The 8,406-nt window shown below is 35.2% G+C and overlaps 1 long non-coding RNA gene across 1 annotated transcript in view; it reads left to right on the top strand.

The window, feature by feature from the left end:
• Positions 1-1,393: 1,393 nt before the first annotated feature.
• LOC117111062 overlaps positions 1,394-8,406 on the top strand; it is a 10,754-nt gene continuing 3,741 nt past the window's right edge. The window contains exons 1-2 of the long non-coding RNA XR_004445803.1: positions 1,394-1,539; positions 3,820-3,933. This is a non-coding gene — a long non-coding RNA (uncharacterized LOC117111062). The remainder of the gene's footprint in view (positions 1,540-3,819; positions 3,934-8,406) is intronic.

Genomic DNA, 8,406 nt, shown 5'->3' on the forward strand with positions numbered 1-8,406 from the left:
CTGGTATATTTTGCTGAACAATAAACATGTTTGAGAAACATTGACGAACATCAATTAATATCCATGTGAGATCTTTTATACCTTTATGTTTCTTAATAATTGGAACAATACTCTTATCTTTAAATTCCTAAATTAATTTAAAACTTAACAAAAATACATTACAGGTATCCATGCTTTTGTTATATCAACCCCAATTTGTCTGGGTTGTAATCCCATATGGTAGATTAATTAAGCTGTCACCTAGACTCAAGGCTCGACCACGTTCATAACCTTCATAGGCTTCATCATCAGCTATTATCGGTCCTCTGCTGGACAAATGTTTCAGGATGTCGACGCGAAATCAATATTTTTCTCTTACAGTGTTGCACCATTTCACTACTCTTCACCAATAAATGCTCATCTCTTAATCTAGTTTACGTTGTTCTTTTCCTTGTTCGTTCTGCAATCCATAGGGTCTGTTACTGTTTGTTGTTTGTACTCCTGCTGCCTACAAGTTCAACAACCAGAATGAAAACAACTAAGCCAAACCACATTTTATCATTATTGTTATTAATATTAATAATAGTAATAATAATAATAATTCTAATATTATTTTATTTATTTGTATTCATTCCCCTCCGCCACTATAGCTTGGCTAGGCCTTTCTACTACTGCCGCCAGTGTGTGGCTATTTTATGGGTTGATAAAACATGAGTAAACTATGATATCTCGATAATAGCTAGCCTAATCCTAACCCTCTTCAGCGTAAGGCACGTATTTTTCGACATTAAATGTGGAATACCCTGGCTCTACTACTTGGCTAGTAGTAGTAGTGGTAGTAGTAGTAGTAGTAGTAGTAGTAGTAGTAGTAGTAGTAGTAGTAGTAGGCCTAGTCCCTAGATTGTGTCATCAGTTTCTATGGTTATTTTTTATGGCATTGTCAATGCATAGGTCTACGTACGTAGGTACGATGATAGAGCCTAATATACATTTTTTGCGATAATTTAATTACAATTCCCACTGACGAACACTGATGAACTGGCTGTAAAGATAGCCAAAATAGAGGTTTACGACCCGCTCGAGTTCTCATTATATTCCATCTATATATAGTTTTCCCGTTTCTATTTCATACCCTCTTCACAGCCGCTATTTGGTTCTTTAAAAAAGACGTCTTAACAGCCGCTTTTGGTTACTGAGACATCTTTTTGGTAACTGCGCATGCTCGACATGGCTTGATAACGTCACTTACTTCCAAACGCATGCTCATAGTGGTTTTTTTTTTTGAATAATTCACCGACGTTATTTTGGTAACTGGGCATGCGCATTGCTTAGTTCGGAATTTCCATTTCTTCGTAGTAAAAGTTACCGCTACTTACAGTTTCTCAATGACTATTTTCTCTTGATCTTTACAGCCTAAAGGTGCGGCGCGAAAACATCTACACTAAATCAAAATGGAATATTCACTGCCTGTTGGATCCCAGTTTTAGTATTGCAGGGGTTGTTCTGAAGGCTTTACAGTATAACCAATCCCTGTATTTCTGATAGATCGCTGATTAAAATGTAAAATATTCAACATTATATTCAGTACATTCTCAAATGTTATGTAAATCTCATAGGCCTATATCCTAAAATTATGTTATATTCATGCACCGAAGTAGAAAGTTTAACTTAATAATTTTGATATGTTTTATGTTGAATGGTTTTTAATGATAGTTAAGGAAGTCCTCTCCTTTAAACTTCTAACCTACTAAACTTTGCGTATCTCAATATACATAAGCATATATATTTCCTTAAATCAAGAAAGTCCACTCGTTAAATTATTATATATAGTATAGAGAATTTTGTCTGTCAATCTCAGATATCCAAATTTTAGGAAATTACGTTTTATGCATGCATGAGAACTTTAACCTAATGACTTTGATATGTAGGCCTATATGTTTGATGTTGTTTGTTGAATGGACTTCTTTAATAATAATTTTACAGTGTAATATGACCACAACATAAGGAAGTCCACTCTGTAAATGTTTAGCGCATAATTGTACAGAGAATTTCGATGGTTATCAATATCATCATGTTAGATCCAAATCACTTTTTTATGCAAGCACCGACGAGGAAAAGATTAAACATAATCTTATCATCCCCTATATAACGTAGTGGCGAATGTGGAAAAATCGATTTTTTTTTTATTTGTGAATTTAAGTTGTCTTACTGTGTAGAATCTCTGAAAAAATTGAGTCAATTAGATAAGTAATTAAGGAAGAATATTAATTAGCAAACTGACGAATATCACTATATCAATCGATTTGTTTACTGCAAACCGGCGAATGTATCATTTTTCACGCACTACGTATATCTCACGTGGCTTTCTCCTTAAACAGCAGTGCGTGCAAGCATAAATAATAAGCGTATATCTTCATGAGTGGATTTTCCGTACGATTTAAATCGAATCGGTACTGAGTTTGGTCAAGTTTGGTCTACAGGAGGAGAACATGCTTCGTACAGGTCATACGTTAAGACATTACCTATACTATTAAATTATTTGTAATAAGAAACTTAAACGAATCTTTTGTACATAAATTAATTGATTTCCATAAATCATTATGAATCATTTTAATCATTATTGTTACTGTTATTTTTATTTTTGAATACAGAGGATTTAACATGAAACGATTTGTTTCCGTATTAATTGTTATTTACTCGTAAAATACAATAATGAGCCATTATCATTATTATATAATTTTCGGTACAATTCTGAGCCGCTCCCGATCTTTTTGCTTTTATTCTTTCTGACTGTATCCTTTATTAAAACATGTTTAACACTAACAGTATATTTACCTTATCATTATGCCTCAAACCCGACCAATAAATATACTATATGATCATTTGTTGTACATTTAAGATGTTTTATATATAAAACATTCATATTATGTTATAGTCTATATACAACCAATAAACAGTTCTATTTAAGACGTAAACATAGTATTCTTATTTTAAAAATGTTTTATAATATAAATATAAAAATACATTTCAAATTATATATAATATACATTAACTAAGTAAAACAATAATTAAAATGTGGACATAATATTTACCCTTTAGCGCAACCCCTGGACCAAACCCAGTACCGTTTCGATTTATATCGTCAGGAAATCCACTCAAAATGCAAATTTATCGGAGCTTCGGAGAGCCTTTCCCCACACCCTCACCAGAGTTCTGCCCCTGCACCCCCAGGGATCCCAAGATGGCCCAAGTCCCTTGGCCTAAGATTTCATAAAAAAGAAGGTATGCTAATAAAAATTACTATTTTAAAAAATCTTTAAATGCGTTTTTCTTTTCCACATTCGCCACTACGTTATATAAGGTACGATTTCATGAGGTCCAGTATGCGAAGTGAGCATCTAGGGTGGGGAGGATGGGAATCCCCCTGGAAGCTACGGATATTTGACGAAGTTTGATGATTTTTAGTAGTTATTTTATATGCATCAAGCTACTGTACTGTAATATGCCATTGTTGTCATTTCCAGTGGCGGATCCAGGAATTCGATATAGAGGGGGCCCAGTGAAAGAATACTTATAGATGGAGGATAGCCCCAACCATGGTGGGGCTGACGTAAGAAAATTTGTGATTAGGGCACCTCTAGATGACTTAAAATTTCCATATAGTTTTCTTTATATCTCCATTAAAAAATATTTGAACAACTTAGCCCCACCCCCCTGAATCCGCCACTTATTTCCGAACAAAGTCGAAGTCGAGATTGCTTCCACGATCTCAATGAATTATTTATCATGAGGGGTATCCTTCAAATAGGTAATCCCGACGAAACCTTCACTTTTCCCCAGATGGATAAAAATTACCATATAGTAGCAGGAAATGATACTCCAGCGGGTGCAGGAAGTCGAAGTACAGGTTACCCAGAGAGGGTCTTGTTCAAATGGAATGCCCGCCCACCTGAGGTAAGAAAACATTATGATTATGGCATCTCTAGGTTGAATACAATTTTGTATGTTTTCTCCATTTTTTTTTTTAAATAATTTTGAAAAAAAATTAGGAGGTTGGTGCCAGTTCTGACTTGAATTCGCCACTGCTCAATATAACACTTGACATAGCTTATAATTTTTTCACAAATGACAAATTCCTAATGTCAAGCGAAAGATTTTTTTATTCAATACAGTTTATACAACCTAACACATTAACTACAGTGTACTGTAACTCTGTAGTTAACCTTCAGAGAACTTTATTTTAAAAAATGACTTAATTAAGTAATTAAGTATTGAGTTTTAAGTAATTTTTCAAAAGAAGCAACAGAAGAACAGTTTAATAATGTGTGCAGGGAGTGAATTCTAAAGTGTGGTGCGGCAAAGTAAAACGATTTATGGCCAATCTCTGGCTAGTTTGAAAGGTTTATTGCAGGCCAATCAGTAACACTGACTGTACATCTTCATGGTTAGCATAAAGAGAAATAGAGCGTCGCTCCATAAAGAGTGCCACCCCCCACCCCATATGCCTAAATACCGAATTCACGAAGGCGGGCGATCCCATTCTTTTTTCTTCATGCTAGAGGGTGGATTTCAAGGAAACTTTACAGACGCCTGTATACAAACGTAAATCAACATTTGGTTGCTCAACTCAAAAAGGGTTAGAAAAAAAATCTATATTTCATAATAATATTGATAGGTCAATTTATAAGGCGCAAATAAACAAGGTCTCTAAGCACCAAATAAAAAATAATAATAATAATAATAAATAATAATAATAATAATAATACTAATAATAATGACATTTCAGCGTTTGTAAAATGTTTGTCACTGGTGCTGGGGACAGACACAAAAAAAAGTTGGGGGGGGGGGTTGGGGCAGACCCCCAGTAGTTTGGTTGCTCAACTCAAAAAGGGTTAGAAAAAAAATCTATATTTCATAATAATATTAATAGGTCAATTTATAAGGCGCAAATAAACAAGGTCTCTAAGGACCAAATAAAAAAATTAATAATAATAATAATAATAATAATAATAATAATAATAATAATAATAATAAGTTGCGGCGTATTTTTATAGGAAATATTTCTTGTTTACATATTACCCAGTCAGCATGCTGACTGGGTTCTGTTTCTGAGCAGGTTAATTCTTTCCTACTTTTTGGCAACATTTTAAAAGGCTCCTAGTAGCAAACTACTGGACCGATTTTATTAAAACCTAGTCAGCAGGACCAGTGCCACCTCCCATTTATGTGTTATTCACTACTTGGAGTCAAATGTCACATAAGGGGAATTGGGGTCAAAAAACTAAAAATCGTAATAATATAATTTATTAGGTCGACATGCCTTGCTACATGGAATTTATAAATTTATAATCTTGATACCAGATGTCAACATCCATAAAATAGCGGATGGGAATGTTAAAACCACGTAGGCCTAATCGCGTGCAATAGTTAATCCGGATCTGTAGATTAATTGGCTTCCTCTCCATAATCCATAATCCAACAACCCGTTTTGGTAAAGTGTTGTAAGGTATTAAATATTCAAGGTCCTTTTGAAATTTCACCTTTTTTGAAATGGTGGCAGATGGCAAACATCTTGAATTTCAAAATGGCCCAGGGGTTGCGCAAGCGGGGGGGGGGCGGCGGGGGCCAGGGTCCCTCGTCGGCGAGAGCTCCCCCCCCCCCGTCGAGGAGTAAAAGTACAATTCGTCGGGGAACATAAATGAGTTATATGTATTTTCTACATATCAGTACAGTATAAGATCGATTAAATAAAGCCTTTGAAACCCCTAAATTGAGGCATGTTGTGTCAAAATGGCTAAGTTGTAGCAAAAATTGAAATTCAAGTTATTGGTGTTTTCAGATACCTTAGTATGTGATCTTTGAAATGAGGGGTCATTCATTTAAATTGGACATTTCAAGCCTAAGTTATTGGAAAGTGAAAGTAGAGTACTCTTAGAGTCAACGTAAACAAGTAATTGCCTTTCAAAGTTATTTGAGCATACATTGTTTAATAGAATAACTATGAAAAATAAAGTTAAATAAACAATCTGTTAACCATTTCCCGAACTAATACTTTGGGACATGATTAATAAGACATTTAACTATTGATCTTTAGTAAAAAAAAAAAAAATTGGATTTTTAGGCAATTTTTTGAGTTCCCATATTTTATAGCTCATTTACTCAATACTGGACTGTGCAACAACTTAACCATTTCGCCACAACATGCCTCAATTGTCAAAGTTTTCGGGAGCTTCGCCCCTAGAAATTTCGTGCACTTGTTTTATCTAGAATTGATTACTGCAATTCATTGTACTCTGAGTTGATTGTAACAGATTTTCTGAAATTAGAGAAGTTGCAGAATTCTGCTGCACGTCTTATTTTTAACATCCGATCCTCTCTTACTCACACTTCACATCTTCTTCGTGAACTTCACTGGCTGACTTTTAAGCAAAGGGTTTATTTCAAATTAATGGTTCTTGCTTTCAAATCGCTGTCTGGCCTATGCCCACAATATATCTCTGACTTTTTACTTGTACGTAAAAAGCAAATTCGTACCAGATCAGCTTTGAATGTTAATTTCCATCAACCTATCTTTAACAAGCGTATTGGTAACAAATCTTTTTCGTGCGAGGCGCCACTCATCTGGAATAACCTTCCAGTGCACATTCGATCTTTATCATCTGTGGCTGTCTTTAGGTCTAACTTAAAGACTAACCTCTTTAACTAATTATCCCTTTTTTTCTTATTTATTGTTGCATTATTTATTCATGATTCCAAACTTTGCCACTGCTTCTTTTGATTTGTTTACTTCTTCTGTGCTTGGGTTAGGCAATGATCACGGCTGCTTGTGGTTTGTGAGGTGCCTAAATATGTGGGGTGCAGCGCTTAGTATCTGCAAAGAAAGGCTCTTTACAAATGTTCTGATTGGATTGGATTGGATAGGACCACTTTCGAAACATTTAATCGAAGCTCGACCACGCCCACTTCGCTTTCGTCGGGGAAATCTGACCCCTCGTCGGGGCATCGTCCCCTTCGTAGGGGACCTTGCCCCCACCCCGTCGGGCAAATACTGCCGCCACCCCGGAAATGGCAATCTATAAACCATAAAGGTGTCATAGAGTACTACCATGTTACGTCATACTACTCCGTTGCTATCGGCGACACAAAATGTGTTCAACCGGACGCCATTTCTCCACTTTTGATCCCAATTTCTAATGTAATTATTAAGATGTTGTATCTTAGTTTTTCTTTGTAAATTTTAATTGATGAATAAATGTGTGTTCGATAACTAATAAAATGCGAGCTTTTGTGTTTTTAGTCATTTTGTTAGGTTTTAAAATGCCTATTCCAGAAAGCCTATTCTACCATTAGGATTATGAATTCATTTAGGCGTAATGAACGGTAACCAACGTCTGGTTGCACAAAGTGCACCACCTGGTGTTTTGACGACACGACAGTCTGTTGTACTCTATATCTGGCCAAACACTACCATTAATATTGACTCTAATGATTAATATTTGCTTTAATAAAACATTAATTCTTCATAAATGACCGAAAATTCCATTTCTAACATTTGACCTCAGATACTTACATCATTCATATCTCCATAACTATTGGTCATACCAGAGAACAGAGAAATTACACTTTTCCCTGGTCATACTAACTTGATTTTTGTTTCAAACTGTTCATAGCATTCTATTCACTCCAATAAAACATTTTCACTTAAAATGACTGGCTAGTTTATTTCTCAACTTTGAACTCAGATATACATTGTTATCTTTATTTAAAAAAAGTTCTTTCGTAATAAAATATATTTGCAGCAAAATGCCGAATTTTAGTATTTTTCCTATAAAAGGAGAAAAACGAATTAGATAAAATCCAAAATGAATCAAATCGAAAGTTTGGAAAAAAGGGTGCAATATTGACTCTTTCTCACAATTTGATATTAAAAAGTTATAGACATCTCTCAGGCAGTGAGTCGTGGACATTCCTTTTTGATTTCTATATTGATGTTGATCAATAAAAGGGTTAATTGTATAAACCACAAACTCTGACATTCTTTTCTCAGCAATTTTAGCTAAAGTAGAGATATCTAGATCTGGGAGATTGATCTCAATTTGTTAATAGTATCTATTGGCCATGCTGGCTTGATTTTGGTTTTTCAGACCATAGATATTTCTACTTGCTTTAATAAAACATTTTTTTTTTAAATAACAGGAAATACTATTTCTGACCTTTGACCTTATTTACCTATTATATCCGTAGGGTAGGCCTACTGTTTAATAAAATATATTTGGTGTGATTCAGTGATGGCGCTAGGATCTTCCCGACAGTAGGGGAGGGGGCTAAAGGCCCCGACGGGCGGGGGAGCTAGGCGAGCAAAGAGAGCCTTATTCGGCTGTTGGAGGGGGGGGGCAGCCGGCTAGGTGCTACAGGGGGTCCAGCCCC

This window comes from Anneissia japonica, unplaced genomic scaffold (assembly GCF_011630105.1).
Source record: "Anneissia japonica isolate Jap-2015-1 unplaced genomic scaffold, ASM1163010v1 scaffold573_len2283161_cov171, whole genome shotgun sequence".
Classification (NCBI taxonomy): Eukaryota; Metazoa; Echinodermata; class Crinoidea; order Comatulida; family Comatulidae; genus Anneissia; species Anneissia japonica.